This window comes from Ambystoma mexicanum, chromosome 12, assembly GCF_040938575.1.
Source record: "Ambystoma mexicanum isolate Mex_15411 chromosome 12, UKY_AmexF1_1, whole genome shotgun sequence".
NCBI lineage: Eukaryota > Metazoa > Chordata > Amphibia > Caudata > Ambystomatidae > Ambystoma > Ambystoma mexicanum.
Genome location: NC_090936.1, coordinates 364,388,248 through 364,410,360, shown reverse-complemented (window position 1 = coordinate 364,410,360; position 22,113 = coordinate 364,388,248). Strand labels below are relative to the sequence as shown.

At 48.0% G+C, this 22,113-nt stretch overlaps 1 protein-coding gene across 1 annotated transcript in view; it reads right to left on the bottom strand.

The window, feature by feature from the left end:
- Positions 1–22,113, bottom strand: part of DNAI7 (dynein axonemal intermediate chain 7) — a gene marked incomplete in the record, with an annotated part of 1,381,690 nt that overhangs the window by 45,726 nt on the left and 1,313,851 nt on the right.

Genomic DNA, 22,113 nt, shown 5'->3' with positions numbered 1-22,113 from the left:
AAAGATTTTACAACGCACAGCAAGATGCCCCAGAATACCCATACTATCATCGCAGAAGGTCTGGATGGTAGACTGGGCACTCGGGATAGGAACCGACCTGACTGTCAAATAAAGGGAAGTTTAGATCAATGGGCACCACGACTGGAAGAGCCGAGGAGGGGCAGGACTGCGGCTGAAACATATAGAAATGAAGGTGCCGCTCATGACGCGAGTCCCCCCTGCTATCCTGTTTATCCAAGTCTTATTTTGCAGTCATTAGTATTACTAATGATGGGCCGGTATCGTTAAATCGTCCTAAAATCTTGGCAATGTTTAGTGAAATTCCGAGTCTTTTATTAATCTCTTCAGGGGACATTAAATTGGTTGACTTTGTTCATCCTCATTGATTTGATTATGTAAGGCTGGTGTTTTACTCTGGGACAATAATGGATATGGTGCTTAAAGAATCGGACATCTTCCATAAATTTGGGTATGATTTGGAGAAAGCTTCAAATGATAGGGATGTACCAGCCAACAAGCCAAATGAAAATTCTAAGATCTTGGCAGAAGGGGTCTGTGGTGAACCTAGCCTAAGATGGTTGGCTCTTACATTGCGGGACTCTATCCACCAACTACAAGGCTTGAAGCCCAATATTTAATAACAACAAACCTTTGATTGTGGCAACCTGGAACTGTAGGGGAAATTAGGCCCTCAAAAACTCTACTGAGATTTGCTCAATTTTGAAGGGGTTTACATTTTTCTGCTTGCAGGAAAACATGGTTCACAGAGCAATTTGCTTTGGATGAGTTAAATGTGCATTCAATTTTGGCAAGCAGGCGTACTGTTGGTGGATTGATCACAGCTGTGGAGGTGAATAAAGATATAAATATTACTAAGGTTTTTAGGATTCAAGATTGGTGCTTAGCGATGTTAATTCACCTGAAGTGTAGACATGTTAATGGGCATTGGAGCTTGAAATTGGATATAGAAGTATCACTAAAAATGTTAGGTAACATCATGTCGGAATGCCAGGATCTCTCAATTAATATGATGACTTTACTCATGGGGGATTTTAACTTGGAAATACCGAGAACTGAGAATGGACTATCCACTGCTGAGGGTGTATCTATGCACTTGATGGCAGGAAAAAAACAGCAGGCTCAACTGTGGGGGCATTTCCTAGATATATCGGGCTTTCATAACTTCACAGATCTTTTGAAGGGGAACTTGGATCAGAGTACCTGGTTTAGAGGTCTATCTGCAACTGTTATTTATCATATTTTCTACACAAGTCCGTTGATTTTGGCAACTGAATATAGGCTGTTGAAAACCACGTACAGTGATCACAACATCCTACAGGTGAAATTTGGAGGGGGTTTGGATCTGAATGTGATACAATTGGTTCATCTAACTTTCAGGTCAATACTGCTAAAACAAGAATAAATTGGCACAAAGGTAATGTTGTGAAAATGAATGCTGTTTTTCTGTCGGACTTCAACAACGCCAATTACGGGAAAAAACACTTGTTGTATACCAATGAGTATTTTTGTCATTATGTGGTGACCACAATCAGTCAAACCGTCAACCAGTCTTTAATTCGGGTTTATCCGAATAAACATCTTCACACGTATGATCAAGTTACCCGCAGTCTGAAAAACAATAGAGCTAGGGAGCTTTGCTCTAATGCTAAAAGTACAGCTACCTTGATCAACAAATTAAAACTTAGGAAAGAGATAAGCAATAAGTGGAAATATAAGATCAAGGCTCGCCGTGCAGTTCTTTACCAGGCTGACGGTGAAAATGCCCTTCGAGAACTTAAGGACAACTCTGCTAAATCCTTTTGGGCTCTTATGAATAATCAAGTTGCCAGGAATGGTGAGCCGCTCTCGTGCTCAATTTCAGAGTTACAATGGGTGGGGCACTTTGGGGCGCTTTATAACCTGCCCAGGCGAAATATGTCATACAGAAGGAGGTGCAAGAGGCTAAGTGGCTACTTAAGATTCAACAGGTGGAGGTCGAAGCACTGATCCAGAAGGCCTCGCCATCTAGGGCGGTGGGCCACAATGGCCTGGCCAATGTCTTGTTTAAACAAAATCAAGGACTGTGGGCTAAAATTCTATACATTCTTTATTCGCACATCATTGGGACCCGCTCTATACCTCAAACTTGGCATATGTCTTACATTGTACCCATCTAAAAGAAGGGTGATCGGTCCTGTCCTAAAAACTATAGGCCGATCGCCCTTCTTGACGTGGATTCAAAGATCTTTTCGGGTATAATCTTGGACCATATTCAAGAATGGATTAAAGCAAATGACATTGTCGAGATTCCAATTTGGCTTTAGGCGAGGTGTTGGCACTGATGCAGGGGGCCTGCTACTGAATGTAATGCAGGCGAAGACCTGGAAGAAGGGCGCGGCACCCATTTATATTGCGTCCATCGATTTATCGATGGCCTTTGACAAAATTGACAGATCAGTATTGTGGACGAAACTGCAACGATTAGGTATGCCTGTTGTCCTCTTATCAATACTAATTCACATCTATGAGGGGTCAGTGCTGCAAGTCCGACTGAATAACGAAGGCAGTTTATCTTCCATGATAGAGGTCCCGAATGGTCTCCGACAGGGGTGCGTATTTGCACCGACCATTTTCAATCTTTGTCTCTGATGCTAAAGAAGTCCTAGAAGAAAGTGCTTTTGCGCGGACGCGGGTTGAAGGAGTAAAAGTTTGTTGGTCGGCTTATGCAGACGATTTTCTGCTTTTCGACCACACTCCTATTGGCCTGCAGCATCTGTGCAAATTTAGAGATTATATTGATACTAACTTTCTTACAATCAACGAGAAAAAGACAGTGATTCTATGGCTGCATCACAGGCCTTACGTTAAACACTTTTCCTGGTTTTTGAACCACATCAAGCTCGTGTTGCGTCCAAGCCTAAGATATCTAGGTTATCCTATCTATGAGGTGTCTCAGAAATCCCATTATAGGAATTATATGGAGATGAAGGTGGCGCCCCTGATAATTCAACAAAAGAAAATAGACAACAAATTCGGTAAATTTTCGTTTCTGCCTACTCTGCGCTACTACAGATTAAAGATAGTGCCACGCCTATGCTATGTCCTTGAACTATTCCCAGTATGGATGCTAGCTGAGTTCCCGAAATATGAAGCTAGTCTCCTCAGGGCTGCGGTCAAGTGTTTGCCAAACTGCGTACCGGTTGAAGCTATCCGGTACGAATGAGGTCTTTCCTCTATTGTTAACACGACCAAATGGAGAAAGCTTTCGTTATTCAGGAAACCATAAACTGCCCCTAAGGACACAATGTATGATCTTTTGGGTTCTGGTTATTGCTCGGAACATCAGTATGTTTACTAGAACTGAAGTATGACTGTTTAGTATATCTGAATCATCTGGATATATCAGTGGACCTCCTAATATTTAACCCCTTGAAAGTAAAAAAATTGTTTGAATGGTGGGACTGTTCTATTACTTCGCAAACTGTAGCAACAAGTCGACTCTACTTTAATTTGGTATGTCAGTTTAAACAACTTGGAACATTAGAATCTTATCTAACATTATTTCCTGACAAAGCTGTATGACAGAAATACATGCGATTTATATTCAATGTCCTACCTACACGTGAAATTCTTTATACACTTAACATTGGGAATGTCCAATCGATGTCTTGTAGATATTCTAGTGCGGAAGATGCAATAGAAAATTTGGAGCATCTAATGGTGGACTGTGCCACGCTCAGGAGTGAACGTATCCAGCACTTTGGTAACTTTGTAAATTGTATTGAATTAGTCAACCTGGACCAACTTTGGTGGGAAATGATGCATGGTAAACGAGTGTCATTGCAACTGGCTGTAGTTAGGTACTTGGAAAATATCTGCAATTTGATAAATGCACATAAAATGGAATTGGGAACAGATGGGGATTTGGGTAACTCGGGCAATTTAGAATGAGGTACTTTCTTTTATATGTAAAGGCTGCCTTCATGTGCGATTGAGTTTTTTCTTAAGTGGATTTCACCGTTTTAGAGATAAATTCAAACTGTGAAGTGTGTGATTGGTATATGTTTTATATATGATTATTTCAAATTGCTGTGTTTAATTTGTTTTAATCTGTTTTAAATTATTTTTTGTAAAAGTTATGTATATAACTATAAACAAATAAATAATAGTATCAAACACCTCTACCTGCCCATTGAACTCCACTACTTGCCAACCCCCTACACCCATTTACTTAAACCTTCATAAACTTTGCTGGACACCCCCCTTGCGTTGTACACACCGTTCCAATGCCATACACATGTCCATCTCAGCAGACCAGCTGCCAATCTAGGGCGATCTGAGGAACCCCACTGTAAGACAATGACTTTCTTAATTAGTCCCAAGGCAACAGCCAAAAATATCTTCTCATACTTAGTAAACCCCTCCCCCCCATACCCAGGTAATGTACTTTTCAGATCTCTAGAGACCTCCACATTAATTACCGCTGACGACTTACGTACACATTTCTCCCACAATAGTTGAGTCTGAGGACATTCCCATAGGGTATGAAAGAACGTTCACCCCGGTCCCCTGCATCGTAAGCAACCATCATTATCGGCTCACTCCCACTCAAATAATTTGATGCAGGAGTAGTAAACCCGGTGCAGGATCGTATACTGTATAATGCGGAGCCTGGCAGATATACCAATCTCACGAGGAAACATCCGCGCCCCCACCCATTCCTCGGGCTCCGTGGGGCCTACATCCCCTTCCCACTTTTCCCTGAGGTGGGACAGCTCCCGGGTGCCATAGGCCAATATTACTTGATACAACGTGGATGTGACATATGTCTCAATTTGCCCCGTAAACAAGTTCGCCTCCAATGGGGAGCTCTGTTGAATTTCACTCAGAACAGGAAACTTGGCTCTCATTGCATGTGACAGCTGTATGTACCTAAAGTGTTCCCCACTGCTGAGGGCAAACCTTTCCTGTAAAAGCTCCAAGGAAAGGAGGCAGTCCCACTGTACCACATGCAACAGATTCATAATTCCATGACCCTCCCAGTGCCTTGAATGACCCATCTTGAGACGCTCAGGGAGATGAGAGTTGCCCCATAAAGGTTGACTTTGAGTCGGCCTCTCCTTCCAGCCAATATAACTCTGTGCCTCAATCCATACCCTCTGCACATGTCTCGTTGTAAGTGAGAGCACCACCCCACATCCCATACAAAACCTGCACCGGGGCCTTCCCCCCCCATCCAGCCCCGCTCAGATACAATGTGGGATAACTCAGGGTATCCATGTAGCCAGTCATTCACAACTTCTAGCTGCGCAGCCCAGTAGTACTGTTGCAGAAATGTTAGGCCAATCCCCCCCAGACCGTTCACTGAAGAGATTTTAGGGCAATACAAGCTTGCTTAACCCCCCCCCCCCTTTACCCAGAGCAGTTCCATGAGAACCCCACCAATCCCCCCCCAAACACCCTCCTAGAGACCGGGAGTGGGGCATTCTGTAGTACGTAAATGAACTTGGGCAGAAATATCATTTTGAAAAGAGCCACTTTGCTTATCAGGCTCAGTGGAAGGGACTGCCAGTGCGTGACTTCCAACTTTAATCTGTCAATTATCAGGCATAAGTTAAAGTCAATAAACCTCGAGAGATGTTCATTCAATTGAATTCCCAGGTAGTGGAAGCCTGTCGTATATAACTGGTACGTGCAATCCTGCGAGATCGCTGTGCCCCCGCCTTGTATGGGGAAGAGGACCGCTTTCCGTCAGTTGACCTTGAAGCAACTGGTACTCTAATAGTCACTTAATATCTTCGTCACCTCAGGACAGGATACAGATGGGCTGCCCATATAGATCAGTAGGTCATCTGCGTAAAGAGAAATCCTCTCCTCACCTCCCCAGGGCAACCTGAAACACACCCATTCAGTACTTGACCTGAGCCTTACTGCCAGCGTTTCCACTGCTAGGGTAAAGAGCAAACGAGGGCAAAGGAAGGAAAACTCCTCGAGCAGACCCCATTGACCCACACTTCCGCCACACTAGGCGCACCCAGCTTAGGACGTTCCCCCCAATCCCATGCTTTCCATGGTTCCCCACAGCAAATCCCAATGCACAAAATCAAATGCTTTTTCAAAGTACACTGATAATAGTGCTAGCAAACCTGGGCTTTTGGGAGCTTGGCAAAGCGCCAATTGCACCCTTCACAAATTTACTTGAGTAGACTTGGATGGAATAAATCCACACTGATCCAGGTAAACTAGGCACCGTATAACCCGCAACAGGCGATTCGCCAACACCCTTGCCAGGATTTTCGCTTCCCCATTTATTAGCAAGATTGGCCTATAAGAGGCGCAACAATCCGGTGACTTGCTTGGCTTGGGAAGGTCCACTATTTGTGGTTTCTGCAAATCATTGGGCAATATACCCTTCCTACTGCTCTGAAAAAATAGCTGGTGGAGAGGTCCAAACACCGCCTCGCCCATTTTCTACCAGACTTCCACTGGGAAGCCATTCGGGCCCAGAGCTTTCACAGACTGTAATTGGGAGATTGCTGCAGCTATTTCCTCTACCAAAATATCCACCTCTAGCCCCTCCTGCTGCTGTGCAGATAACTGCGGGAGAACTACTTGAGCCATTCCCTATGGTTCACTGTTCCCCAATCGACATGACGGGCCGTGTACAGGGACTCATAATACCCCGGAAACGCCTGTGCAATATTCCCATCCCTCATCAAGACTTCACCAGTATTGCTCTGTAGGGCTCTCACATACCCGCTTCCCCGTTCCCTACTGTAGGGAAATGTATTAGGGAAATACTTTTCCCTATTCTGAGTTTCAACAAGGGTAGCTCCACATTTCATCATCCACATTTTAGCAAAGGTCTGAATTTTAACTAGGGCCAAGGGTGTGAGACTCAGGCTGAATCTAATAGATACCCATGTTGGGAATACACAGAACATATGCTAGAAAATAATCACTTTGCTCCACGATACCAGTTGTTGGCTGAGTTGCACTTAAAAATAAAACTAACATACTAATTTACCATATCCATTTAACATATAACAGATTCCCATACTAGCATTTAGTGCAAACCAGCCCATGCCGGTTATATAAAATTGGTGCAGATTGATGGAAATGCATAGTAGTTTGAAAATGAAATAAACTAAATGGGCACGCTTAAAGCTGCGCTGTGTCTGAATGGGGATGTGACAAATCAGAAGTGTGGATTGTGAGATCCGTTCTGCTAAAGACATTGAATTGTTTAAAAAGCTGTCAGAGCAGGAAAGACAACACTGAGATGTAGCTATTATTTCCGCTTTTAGGCGGTGAGGATGGACACGGTCAGAATATTCTTGGATTGGCTGACTGACAAAAAGGGAGGTAGTTTGAATGACACATGAGTTCTTAGAAAAAGGCTTGTGGCAGAAAGGGATGGGTCACTCACTGACTGACTTTGGGAGCAGAAACACTGGTAGAGGGCTGGTTCCAGGCACTCTTTTCCTCTGGCTGACTTCGGGAGCAGAAAGGCTGGCTCGTTTGTTCCAGGCGAAAAGGGAGTGGATGTGATAAAAATGTGCCTGTCCTGTCCAGTAGATAGAAAAGGGGAATGTCGCCAGCTGAAGCAGTGAAGGGCTATCCTGACCTTTTGGTCCATGAATCCACCGACCGCAATTGATGTAGGTAATTATGCAGTAATAGAAGAGCATGTGATGTATGAAAGAAATATTTTACAGGCTGTTGTGAGATAGAAAATTGTTGGTTTTCTTAAAGTAATTCACAATCTATATTTTAGGTGGGTTTCCCTTTATGAAGCAAGCTTTGGTTTACAACAAGAGGCTGCTAGCTGCCAAGATAGTGGAAAGAAACATTCAAGGTTACAGATAACTGTGCGATAGCCAGCCAGCACCAAATGTGTAATTGACGCTTATTTCTAGAAATGTTATTTACTGGTTGTGAGCTCCCTAATGAAACACATTTTATCCATGTTTAAATATCAATTACTGTAAAAAGTTCCACAGTATAATGCATCCGTTTGTTGATTTTTCTGAATTTTAACCTTTCATAAAGTCACAAAAGGATAGAACAAGTTAGTTTGAGTTCTCATTATGTGTCTGAATTATTGTGTTAGCACATAGACTGAGGTCCAACAGGTGGTAAACCCCTTTTACTGCACGTGGTAGTTCACATTACCACATGTGGTAAAATATAAGGTAAATTGATTATTGTGAATTGAGTTTTCAGAAGTGCTATGTGAATATACATTTTTTGTGATGTGACATGATAAATATATTTTGAAATACAGATAAAAGGGAATATTCTGGTATTGAACAGAAGAGTGTACTAAGTCCAGTACTTGCTTACCGTTAGTGACCCTGGTAAAATAATGATGAGGCAGTGTTCTGAAGTTAGGCTCACCACTATACCAAAATACCACTATACCACAAAAATACCATGAGATAGCAAAAATATAGCCAAAAAGATCTCCAACACTATGCTCCAGCCATGCAAGCAACTTTCCTGCCTTGTCCCCAGCTACATGGATCTAGCTACGCTTGAGCCAGTGTGCCTGCTTTGCGTTATCCAAGGCTAGGTTCTGAAGTGTTTCCTGTGCTGTCCTCCGCTTGAGATAATCTTCTGTCGACCCAGATGCAACCAAGTACGCCTCTGCCCTCTCTGAGGGCTGCAGCTGCCTCCCCTATCACCAGTGCATGTGTTTTTCTGATGTGCTGCAACCAGAGAAATTGCCTCCCCCCCTGAGAACCGTCTTGTTTCCCTCCCAAACCGTAACTGGGCCATCCAAGGATCCCTCATTGACAGAGAAATATTCCGGTGTGGTGTGGGCTAACGCCTCAGTGAACCCGGGAACCCCAAATAATACGAGTTCAGCCTCCATGCAGGTGCAAATGCCTCGTGCCCACTCTTCAGCCCGACTAGCAACAGGGAGGGGTCTGAGATCCCCCCCTGGCCAAAAAGTTTGTTGAGATCAGTGCTTAATTTGTGGGGGTGTTTGCTGGTGGCCAACACCGGCACTCTTTTTTGGGCTCCGGAACTCATGCGGGGCCAGCACACATGCAATTGCTTTGTTTGTTCTTCCACTTTGCTTCGATTATAAATCATTGGGATTTGTCATTCTGATCTCGATCTCTCTCGTGCTTGCAGGTTGCAGGCCATGGGTGGCTGGGCCTGGGAGGGGCCAGCAACAGCAATGAACAACAAACTGTTACAAACAACAACCAATGAAAACTACCATTCTGTTGTTACTATGCAGTATTTTATACATTAGTATCTAGTAACACAGAATGTGCAGTTTTCATTGGCTGTTCTTCTGAGCCAGTGAAATTACATGGTGACGTGTTGTTGTTGCCACAGGAGACAGCACGGCGCCACCTTCATTTCACAAGTTACTGTGAAGTGAAGGTGTCGAGGCGTGGCATCGTCAGTCCTGACTTGTAAGAGAGAGAGCCTGGGTGGTGCGGCCTAGTCGCTTCCTGGGGCGCCCTCTGCCTGCTTTTTCATTTGTGCGGGTGCCAGTGTGCGCACCCGGCACCCCCCACCTTGAGGCCCCGACAGGAGACTAAGTCCCAGCTGGCAAAGCAGGTAAGTCACTTGTTGTTGCATGCGGTGCAGGCTGAGCCTGTCACAGTCAAGTGATCAGGCAAGGCCCAGGTCGGGGCCCGGGTGGCTGCACGGTCCCCTGGTGGTGGCCTGACTTCCCAGGAGTCAGGACCCCACCAGGGGCCCGTCTGTGCCTGGGCTTCTGTCTGTGTGACCTGTGTGCAGTGTGCTGCTGACTGCAGTCAGTGCCAGGCCCAGGCCAATTTCTGTGACACGGGCTGCCGGCTGCCGCAGACTGAGTCAGATGACTCTGCCGCGGGCGACTGGGCCTATGGATTGTGCCCAAAAGTACATTTTTTAATTTTTTCTTTGAAAACCTGACCTTCCGTGGGGCCGGTGGCTGGGGCCCCGCCCCATGGAAGGTAGGTTTTAAAAGAAATAACTTATTTTGAATGGCGGCTGTGGCCCATCACTTCGAAAAGTGACGGGCCTAGCCGCCCAAATATACGTTTTTTCTTTTAAAATCGTACCTATTTTTGTCATCATTAGGCTCAGCATGGCGGTGGCGGCCCCACAGAAGGTAGCCTAAGTGATTGAGGCAAAGCAGGGCACGGCCCAGGACCGGGCGGGGCACGGGAGGCAGCTTGGTCCCACTAGTCTGTCACAAAAGGAATGAAATGGCGTTTGCAACTTTGGCCACTTTTTCATTGGTGCCGAGCCCGACTCGAGACAATTGTATGCCCCAGTCCGACCCTGGATAGCATTCATCTAAGCAAGACATGAACTGTGAATTTTTGCCTGGGTGTTTCCATTCTTTCTTTTAATGTTATCGGCCTCATTAGTTCACAAACGAGCTTCAGCGAGGGGACCCGGAACGGTGCACGTATTGGGCCAAACCCGAACCGGCTGCACTTTGCGAGAAAAGCCCATGCAAAGGCCAACTTCTGAAATGCCATTTCAGGCTTAAAGATACACACATGGAAACTAGACGGGGATAAACATGGTGCACGTGCCCACTAATCTGTCATCATAAATAAAAGCACTAGTTGAGTATTCGTGTTTAATTCTCAACCGTCTTTTGCTGTCATTTTTTTGCATAATTCCAGCGCATATTTTCTATCCTGCTGTGTGGTTTATACACCAGATGTGGCACCTTAACCTGGGTACAATACGCTCCGAGTATGTGCTCCGAATGAGAGCACATGCAATCCTCAGATAGGAATCCTCAGATAGAGGTGGGTGTCTGTTACACCCCGCAGTTTAGTGAAGTATGTCAAGAACATGTCAGTGGGAAGGAGATATCCGAATATGAATTCTACTCTGGCTCCTGAATATTGGGTGACAACATATTTAGTTTTTTAATATGTGTTAAGGTGGAAAGAGGCCCTAAAGCAGAAGTAGCACAGGCCATTGATTTCACAACAATGTCTTGCAGAAATGACTTTTTCCAAGTTATACTACACCATGCTCATGCTTGAAGGAAGGGTGAAGGGGGATGCATTTATGAGATGTGATGACTGATAAGGGCTTGAGAGTAAATTGATTACACAAAACACCTGGATGAGGTGACTGAGGAACGGGCTGAGGGTGCTCTTCCTGAGGTAACCAATTAACAATACTTGGTGTACTTTAACAGACTGTCAGATGGGGCAGAAGGGCTACAAAATTGACAAATAAGATAACATCCACATGTTTGCAACAATTTTATCAAATGCATTATCACTGCGAGGACAGCAAGTATGGTCCAGACGTCTAACAAGTGTGGTCTGGAACTTAGAAGTGTGTTCAAATGCACTCTTTTGCCTCTGGGTTTGCCAGAATGCTGGAACCACTACACCTACCATAACAAGTGTTTTCCACCTTTAAAGCATTATACTTTCTCAACCCTTTATGTGCCCTTCCCCATCCATCCCACTACTAGCCTGTGCCAGCAGTTGCTGCAGCGCCAAACATGTGACATGGAGCAGCAGCAGCGTTATGGGCTGGTGGTGGGCCGATCTAGATAGGTCTAGCACTGAACTGGCCTGGCTGGCACGCTGCGACCGTGTGAATGCAGCACTGCTCCCGCACTGCGGGCGGCGCTGCGCCTGGCATTATGGGGCCAATATTTTTTGGGCATTTTTTACAAATTAAGCACTGGTCGAGATCACCCTATGGCTGTCACCCAGTGGGATAAAAAGATAGTCCAATCTGGAGAAGGTAAAGTGAGCCCCAAAAAAGAAAGAGTACACAACCTCCCTCGCATGCAAGCATCTCGAGGTGCCCAACCAACCCATGGCTTGAGCAAAGGAGCAAATTCTAGTGGGAAGCTATGGGTACCTTCTGCCTATGTGAGACCTGTCCAAACCTGTGTCCATCACATCCTTAACCCCCTCCCCCCAACCCCCAGGATCCACACCTCAGCCTCACCCTGCACTGTAAGTTTCTGGAGGTCAATAAGCAAATCACGAGTGAGAGGGGGTGCATAAACCACTACAATTCCACACGTGGCTCCCCATAGTCCCCCCCCCCCGGATCAACACAAACCTTCACAATGGGTCGGTTTGTGCCTCAATAACCGAGAAGGCCATCCTTTTGTGCACCAGGATCATGGTACCTGGCGCCGCTCTGGCGAAGCCGGAATGGAAGACCATTCTATAATTTGTTCACATAAAAAATTTAGTGTGGCTCTGCAAGGAGAGTTTCAGTAAGGAGGGTGAAATCTGGTGAGTTGAGGAGCTGAAGTACTAGCCTGTGTTTAATAACCAAGCACAACCCATTCACATTCCACGTTAAAAACGCTGCCCCTTTATCTTATGCCAGTCTCACCTGAGTACTTTGTACGGGGCACCAGTCCCTCGGGGATCCCACCCCCGCCATGTATCTGATTAACAGCGGCACAAACCCCCCACTGTCCAGTGCCCAGACATCCTCCTGCCATCGCCAAGCAATGTAAAACCAACAACAATAGAAACAACACCAACACCCCACCACCCTGCACTTCACCCCCTACTGAAGCACCTGTCGCCCAGATCCCGTGTGGAACGTTCATGAGGCCATTAACTCAACCATATGCAGAGCCTGTCTCCAGCCTACTGTGAGTCAGAGGCCGAGTCCTTAAGTTTACTTCACCATAGGAATTGAGTTTGTGTAATTGCGCCAGTGTCCAGCAACACCATTCGTTCCAAGTTCATCCAGTCTCCCCCTGTACTATCAATGTCACCTGGGGATGCGGGATCCTGCAAGTACAAAAGGAGCCGACGAGGGCACCGGTTCTGGATCAGGTTACTGCTTCTCCTTCCGCGGCGTACCCGCCGATGCCTGCCGGATGTTGATTTCATACCACTCCCACTCCTGTGTTGTGAGGAGAAGAAAAGGGCATATTTGATGCCGCTGGAGAGCAACTTTTGCTTGATGGAATCAAAGGACTGCACAGCCGCTGCACCTCCCTTGTGTAATTGGGCAAAACCACCTATGCAGGAGCCATTATATGTGATCGGGCCAATGGCCCTTGCCATCTGTTGGAGGGCATCCCTATCTCTGAAGATCAAGAGTCTTGCGATGACAGTGCATGGGTTTGCTCCCGGAACAGGGCGACCCGTGGGCATCCTATGGATCCTTTCTATCGAAAAGAAGTTAGAATTACTTCAGTGCCACTGCTCTAGGAATAGCTCCATGCCCAGACCCTAAACTTTTTCCGGCAGCCCCAGGATACAGAGGTTGTTTCACTTCGATCTCCCCTTCACTGTTAAGCTGAGTAGTGTGGGCTCGCTTTGCTCTTCTTACCAGATCCCTACCTAAATAATAAATCACAGACCAATTATGTTGAAAAGTTGTAAGCCGTAGGCATTTTATTTTCTTACAGAAAATACAAAACAACAACAATCAATACACTGCCATATGCTTTTGGGAACCTTGTGTCCAGTCCCGAAGTTGCCCAAGGCTCCTCCTGAGTCCTTGTTATCCCTGGGCCTTCGTTCCTGGGCACATGCCGCCTACGACATGCTTTGGACCGTGTACCGAAAGAGTACTCGGCGTTCCCACTTCTGCCTGCTCCTTTTCTTGGACCGTGTACCGAAAGAGTACTCGGCGTTCCGGCTCCTGCCTGCTTCCTTCTTCCGTTATTCTTGTAGGGTGGGTTGGGTGGCAAACGTTTTTCCTTCCCCTTATCCAGGCACTAAGAGCCTACCCGAGAGAGGTGAGCTCTTTACCTGGTTTGTGCCGCCTCTCCTTTTCCTGGCTTACTTATTACACCCCAGGCCTTTTGTTCGTTCTTGGGGCCGGTTTTCCCCCCGGCCCCTTGCTGTTATATTTTGCACCTTCCCCAGGTGCTGTTTTCTGCCCTTTCTGGGCTTTTGTTTCTTGTGGCGCCGTTCGGACGCCCCTCCCTACTGCTTTTGCGCCGTTTCCCCCCACCCCACGCCTAAACTCCCAGGCCCTCCATCGGCCCGCATTTCATGCGGCCTGGGGCATAGGCTGAGTAGTGTGGGCTCCCTTTGCTCTTCTTACCAGATCCCTACCTAAATAATAAATCACAGACCAATTATGTTTATGGAAAAGTTGTAGGCCGTAGGCATTTTATTTTCTTATAGAAAATACAAAACAACAACAATCAATACACTGCCATATGCTTTTGGGCACCTTGTGTCCAGTTCCCAAGTTGCCCAAGGCTCCTCCTGAGTCCTTGTTATCCCTGGGCCTTCGTTCCTGGGCACATGCCGCCACACCTGAGCGGGTGTTGTTCGCGCCCGTTCAGGTCCCCCCAAAAGTACCCTACCTACAACCCCGTTCCTGGAGTGCCCTAAAAATGTTGTCGGAAAAAACCCCATCCCCTTCGTTGATAGGTGTACCCCATCCTGGTGAAACATATCCGGATTGTTCCGGTGTAGTCCATGTTTTATGAAGTGTAACCCTGTGCTATTGCAGTACTTTTCTACTGATTTATTTAGTTTCTTTCTGGCTATTTCGATTGCGTGCCTCCTCTGTGCCCCATACCAGACACTTCTTGGTATTATTTCCGACATGAAAATCTCGGTTTTCCACCAACTGTGGGCTATGCTATGTAGCGACTCGCAAATATTCCTCTGTAATTTACCCCTATTTGTGCTCACCAGGTCGTTCCCCCCCGAGGTGTATAACCAGGTACTCGGGAGAGGGGGGGGGGTCCCTGAAACCTATCAGGTCCGACAGCCTGTCGTGAATGTCCTCCCAGTGCATCCCCGGGAGGCCCCACCAAGATGTAATTGTGTTTTTGAAATGTAGTCCTTGCTTCACTTCCTCCAGCCACCTGCCTGCCCGGGTCACGAAAGAGTGCCCCACTATCCATGCCGATTTGTAGGGTCCAGCCTCTATGGAAACGGGGGAGATGAGCATGTATATCAGTTCCTCCCTTATGTATTTTTTAAAGCATTGCGACTTCCATCCCCCAATCCTTTTCACTCCCTTTGCTCCCAGGCCCCCCGCCCATGCAGAGGTTGCCGCCCCTATCCTGAATGAGTGTGTTCCAAATTCGTCTGGATCCCATCCTGCTTTTACCACCGCCTGTTTTAATACCGCCTGAAACTGGTATCTGCTGAGTGTGCTGCCGTCCCTATGTATTAATAGCTGCCCGTCGACCTCTGGTCGGAGATCTAGGAATTCTTGGGTGATGCATCTGGCACAGTGGTCCTTCTCTCATGCAATTGAGGTCTATTGCTCTCCCCTTCCCCGCTTGGTCTGTTTTAGATTTCTTTAGCATTATAGACATCCCCTTGTTTCTCATACTAATTTCCCTCCTTGCCAGGCCGTCTCCTGCCACCGTATTACTGGCCACCAGCTCCCCTACCCCGAAAGCCACGTAATATGCCAGCGCAAATGCTGCCCTGAACACCGCGGTTTCGTACGTGCTGCTGCATGTATCTCGTAACACTTTTAACAGAATTATCAACTTCCCAAAGTTCACCGGCCTTCTGCTATCTGGTTTCTTCCCCTCTAATTTAGCCCATCCTCTCATAGCATATTTTATTCTAGCGCTGTCGGTTGGGTCTGGTATGCCCGCCACTTTTGTGGCATATGCCACCGCCGCTAGGTGCGTTGCCGCCCAGCTTTTCTTTTTCCCTTTGGCAAATGCCCCTTCGAGAAATTCACACATTTTTTCAGTTGAAATTTTTTCCACCTCTTGTACACCTGTTACCACCAACACATCTTTTACATGCTTTTCGTACTGCTTACCCGTTTTGTACATTGGGGTGTTCCTCGTCAGTTTGTCAATGACCCGTTCCGTTCTCCGTGCTTCTCCCACTTCTTTAGAGTTGACCTTGTAGCCAACCGTGCTTTCCTTTCCAGTGCCTCCAACGGGACCCATGCCTTCCGCGGCGTGGGCATTCTTTCCTTGTCGGCGTCCGGTCTCAGCTCCCTGAATCTCTCCCGCTGAAAGCGAGAGATTGCATCAGCCACCACGTTTGCTTCCCGAGTGATATGCCTCGTCTTTATGCATGTATTAATTTTTAGGCTTTCCAGAGTGATTGCCCGCATTAATTCCAACACTATTATGCATGACGCACTTCCTTTATTTAACACGTGCACCACCGCCATGTTATCCGACCATACTGCCAACTCCTTATGTCCTAGCTCTTCCCCCCATGCGCATAACGCGACCCATATTGGGAAGAGCTCCAGCAGCGTTATGTTTTTTGTCCATTCCGCCACCTGCCATGTTTTTGGCCATTTGCCTGCACACCACTGTCTCCCCAGTATTGCGCCAAACCCAAGGCCACCTGCTGCATCGGTGAACAACACCCTTTTCCCTTCCTCATTTACCGGTGATCGCCATATCACTGATCCATTGAAATACCTCAGAAATTCTGCCCACACTTCCAGATCTCTCTTGATTCCTCCCCTTAGCCTGACTCTGTGGTGCCCCATTGTAGCCCCTCTTGTTTTTAGCTCGATGCTTCTCTGGAACACCCTCCCCTGTGGTATGACTCTTCCTGCGAAGTTCAGCTTTCCTGCCAGCGCTTGTAATTCTCTCACTGTCACTTTGTTTCTTCCTTGTAGTTCCTTTATTGTCTTCAGCAGATCCGTCACCTTGTCATCCGGGATCCGGCACACTCCCACGCTTGAGTCAATTTCTATTCCTAGGAATTGGATAATCTGCGTTGGGCCCATCGTTTTCTCCCCCGCCAGTGGAAAACCCCACTCGCCCGTTATCTCCACAAATATATCCAGGGTGGCCTTGCATAGCTTTGAACCTTTGGGCCCTACAAATAAAAAGTTGTCCAGGTAATGTACCATCATGGCCTCCCTCATTTCTTCTGTGACTGCCCACTGCAAAAATGAACTTACCCTCTCAAAATATGCACATAGGATGGCACACCCCATAGGGAGACATTTGTCGATGAAGTATTCCTCCTCCCAATGCATACACAACCATCTTTGCGATCTGCTGTTGACTGGCAACAGCCGGAATGCATATTTAATGTCTGCTTTCGCCATCCATGCCCCTTTTCCTGCTTTCCTGACCAGTTCTACTGCCTCCTCGAAGTCTGAATATGATACTGTTGCATCGCTCTGGGCAATGCCGTCATTCACCGAGGCCCCCGGGGGGTAGGATAGGTGGTGTATCAGCCTGTATTCCCCTTCTTCCTTTTTCGGCACCAGCTCCAGTGGAGAGCATATAAATTCTTCAAATGGTAAGACTGTAAAGGGGCCCTCCACCCTACCCAGTTCTACCTCTTTTCGGATTTTACTGGTCACTATATCTTTGTTCTCGGTTGCAGACTTCAGGTTTCTAGGAATGTCCTGCGCTCCCTGCCCGGTAAACGGGATGTTAAAACCTTCTCTAAAGCCTTGCCTGATCTCATCTGCTGTTTTTTGGTCTGGCTATTTCTGGAGCCACACTTCCATCCTCTCCATTTTTACTGGCTTGGCCCCCTTCCCGCCCCAGCTCTTATTTTTGCGTCTCATCACTTCTGCCGCTTGGAGCTGCGGCCATTGTGCACTTGAAGCTGTTGTGGTCACCCTTCCATCTCTCGCACTTGTGGCTGAACTTGCACTTCCATCCCCAGCTACAAGGTACTCCCTTCTCAAAATTCCGACATTGTCCCGGTTCTGCCCGTGTTGTCCCCGTGCTCCCACTGCGCCCCCTGCATTGTTTGGGGTAGGCTGCTCTGCCACCCTCTCTGTGACCCATAGTTCCTGCTCTGAAAATGTTGGTTTTTATTTCTGTCATAGCTGTATTCATATCTTCTGTTATTGTATCTATAATCAGCTTTGTAATCATTCTGCCAATACTGCCTTCTCTGCTGCCCTCCTGCGCTTCGCTCCTTGGAATCCCATTTCTCCTTCAGCACATTAAATATGTAGAGATTAAAATTCTCCTCATCCCATCCCATATCCGGAAACCAGTCCATCTCCTTTCTGAACTCGTGATCGTACTCCAGCCATGCGTCTCCCCCAAATGCTGCGTGTACCTTCAGCACCCTCTGTTGATACGCAACTAATGCTACCCCGTCTTCTGGGAATTTCTGTAATATAATTGTGGACAATATGGTAAAGGCCGCCATCCAGTTGTCAAAATTCCTTAATACTGGCCCCTTTTTCAGTAAGTTTTTCTCATCTTCTTAATGTCATCTAGTGCCACATTCATCCCCCTCTTTTGACAATCTTAACAATGTGAAAATATCAATCAATTCCTTCCTCCATATTTTCTCCTTTACTTTGTCATTTATATACCAAGCCATTGCCTTCATTGACCTGCCCTGTGCATCTTTACCCATGGTTGGTCTGCCATATTTCGTCATGAGTGGCCCCCATCTTCCGCCGCTGCCACTGGTGGTACCGCCCCCGGCGGTTGGTCCCCTGCCACTGGTGCCGCCGGTTTCCCTATTGGCACCACTGGTTGTGGGTTGGGTCCTTGCAGTGCCCCCCCTGTGTTTGGCCCTACTGGTGCACCTTGTGGTGCCGGGACTATTGGTGCCCCCTGTGGCGCCGGGACCGGGGTTTCCCTGGGTTCTGCCCCTACCCCTCTCTGTTTCTCCCTGTTCACCACCCCTCTCCATTTTACCCAAGCCCTTAGATGATCCCTCTTTTCGTCATCACTGCTCTCCCTTATCACGTCTGCTCGTCTTGCCATTGGTTCTGGGTGACCTACCCGAAACTGTCGCAATTTTTTAACATTTTTACGATTTTATTCTCCACATCATTATTCACAGTACCTTTTGTTTTTCTCTTTTCTTTTCCTCCTCTTGGTAGGTGCCTCTGTCTGTTCCTCCGATCTCCTCGACTCCTCTCTCCCCCTCTTCTGTCCTTGCGGTACCTCATCTTCTCCTTCGCTGCTGCTGGGCTCTATGAACAGCAAGGGTGACATTGCCTTCGCCCTCTCTTCCTTCTGCATTATCTCCAGCACCCATTGTGCCCCATAGTCTTTCTCTGCCTTCTTTGCCCATTCTGAGAATTCTTGGGCCCTTTTTGCTCTTCCTTCCGCCATCCTTCTCGTCTGAATTCTGTCAGCCACGCCTTCCTGCTCTTGCATGCCGTGCGCCCTCTGCTTCTCCTGGTCTTCTTCTCCCGATCTTTCTCACCTGTCCGCGGCGAAAGTGCTCTGTTCACTTGTGTGCTCGTGGTCAGGCGCACTGCCCCGTCTCCTTATCTGTCCTCTGCCAGGTACTTCTGCATCGCTCCTGCTCCAGCACGGCTGGACGAACCCGTCGCCACTGTACTTAGACCGAATTAAGAGGATGTGGAAAATGCGTGAGCCCGCAAGAGCAAACGTTTTTCCTTCCCCTTATCCAGGCACTCAGAGCCTACCCGAGAGAGGTGAGCTCTTTACCTGGTTTGTGCCGCCACTCCTTTTCCTGGCTTACTTATACACCCCAGGCCATTTGTTCCTTCTTGGGGGCCGGGTTTCCCCCCCGGCCCCTTGCTGTTATATTTCGCACCTTCCTCAGGTGCTGTTTCCTGCCCTTTCCTGGGCATTTGTTTCTTGTGGCGCCGTTCGGACGCCCCTCCCTACTGCTTTCGCACCGTTTCCCCGCCACCCCGCGCTTAAACTCCCAGGCCCTGCATCGGCCCACATTTCATGCGGCCCGGGCCTGGGGCATCCGCTCTGCTCTCCAGGACCTTCAGCTTTTGGGATACCACCACACTGGCTACGCTCTTCGTGCCCAGCTGCCCAACAATGGGGCTATTGACCGCAAATTGGTTGATCTTGCTCTGCTGCATCACCTTCTTGTCTTTCTCTTTTGCCATGTTGTAGATGGCGGGTCTTCCTTGGCCAGGTGCTCCCCAATCCCCCCCCCCTGCCCACAGGTATCACACTTCCTGGTACGCAAGTATGAGTGTGGATCCCCCAACCCCACTTGGCCACACTAGAGCACTTCACACCTGTAACAGGACCCCTTGCTCCTGCTGCCGGATCACTGTTGCCAGTATTCCTTTCATTGCACCCAGCCCCCTACGGTCCTACACACGTGTTAACCTCCCAAGGTCTCAACAGATGCTGCCCCATTTGTATCTCCTCGTATCTGTTGCCCAGTGGATGCATCTCCCTGGCCAGTAGTCACCAAGACTCTTGCAGCCGCCAAGGATGTTAGTCCCGGTATGTGAGCCACCCTAGCTCCAGGTGGAGCCCCCAGCTGACCAACAAAGTGTGGGCCTGCCCACTCGGCAATCTCTGCCAGCACTGTGCTCCACTACATCCCCCTATGGTCTCTGAGGCCCGCTGCTACCTGGGCTCGCCCCCTTTGCACGGGGGCTGACCCACTGCGGATTGCACCAAACCCCTGGCCACCAGGCGCACACCCGCCTCACCTCTGTGCCGCCCAGGGATCTCCAACAGCTGCAGGCTGGTCCTCTCTGACCAGAGGAGGGCCGACCCACTTAGAAGGGGAGAGCGTCCTCGTTGATGTACTACCGCTGTGCTCCACTTATGTGCTGCCACTGCGCTCACAGGCGCACCGTTCCCAGGATGCTATCCAGCTTTATTTCATATTTATTTGCCAGCGCTCACAGGCACACCCTTCCCAGGATGGTATCCAGCTTTATTTCATATTTATTTGCCAGCGTTACCCCTGCACTCCCTCCCCCCCCACTGCCACCATTCGCCACTGGGTTCTGGGTCCACCAGTACATTTGGGACTGCTGTCCCCAGGATGCACCTCTGATACTGTGTAGCCCTGACTGCAGCATTCACTGCCGGGTACCAGGCTTTATATGGATCATGCCGCACTCATCCCCCAGCAGTCACTACCACCCCTCTGCCATTCTACCGGTCGGCAACCACCATTCAGCTGCACTCACTAACGTTGGTCACCATGGGGGACATCACCGCGGCCGGCAAGCACCCCACACACCCGCCCTTCAGACGACAAAGATGACGGCGCTCCATTTCAGTCTTCCCAGCCACAAACAGTGCCAGAAATGCAAAGGGTCGATGCAGGGCTTTAAGTGGGGTAAGAAATCGAGGGGGGGGGCCTCATTTGGGGGCGTGGCTTGTGGGAGGGGCATGGCCTAAAAAGTACGTAAATCGTAGGGTATACACACAAATATATATAAATGTTATATATTTGTGTGCGTACCTTACTATGGTTTGTGTACTATGCAAGCCATCTGTGGGGACATCACATGATCGCGGGAGCGTGGTCTCGCGAGATCTCGGCATAACGAGATTTCGCGAACCCGCGCTCCGCGAGAAAACATTCCCGCCAGTGTTGGGGAAGCGCCAGACCAAGCGGTCGACCACAGCGCTGCTCCTGATAAGGAGCCATCAAACCGAGGCCCTGAAGAGCCTGATGATCCTGCTTCCAGGGCATAAGTCCAAAGCCACAGGAGGCCACATGGGGGCCCTGGAAGCTTACAGCGTGCCATCCTTGTGCACACCTAGCTCTAGTGAAGTAACTGAGAGGCCCTGAACTGAACTGTGAGTAATTCCCCTGCCTGCACGAGGACAAGTTTATGTTCACCTGTCTGTCTTGCAATAAAGACAGTTAGAACCCACTGAAGCTTCCTGTCATCCTTAAAGGCCACAACACCATCTTTTCTAAACGTAGAAATATGTAACATATTTCTACGTTTATAAAAGATGGCTTGCAAAGTACACAAACCATAGTAAGGTACGCACACAAATATATAACATTTATATATATTTGTGTGCATAACCTACAGTTTGACTAGTTTTCAGGCCATCTTTTTTAAACATTTCGAGTTTATAAAAGATGGCTTTGAAAGTACACAATTCAAGCCATCTTTTATAAAGCTTTGACTACGGACAAAATTGTCCGTCAGCAAAGCTTTATAAAAGATGGCTTGAAATGTGTACTTTCAAAGCCATCTTTTATAAACCTCAAAATATGTTGAGGAATCCCCAGGTTCGCCGAGGGTTAAAGACGCCTCGGCGACCTGGGGAAACAAAGGGACAGTAAGTCAGTAACTGCCTCTGGTGACCTCTCGCGCGAGGGGTCACCAGACGCAGTTACTATGACTGACGGAAGTGGCAGCCAGTCACAGCGTCGTTGTGGCTGGCTGCCACTTCTGAAGCTTGCCTGACTTCATTGCAGGCGCATCTCCCGTCGCGGCTGCAGCCGCGACAGGATAATGCATCCCGCGACTCCCGCCAAT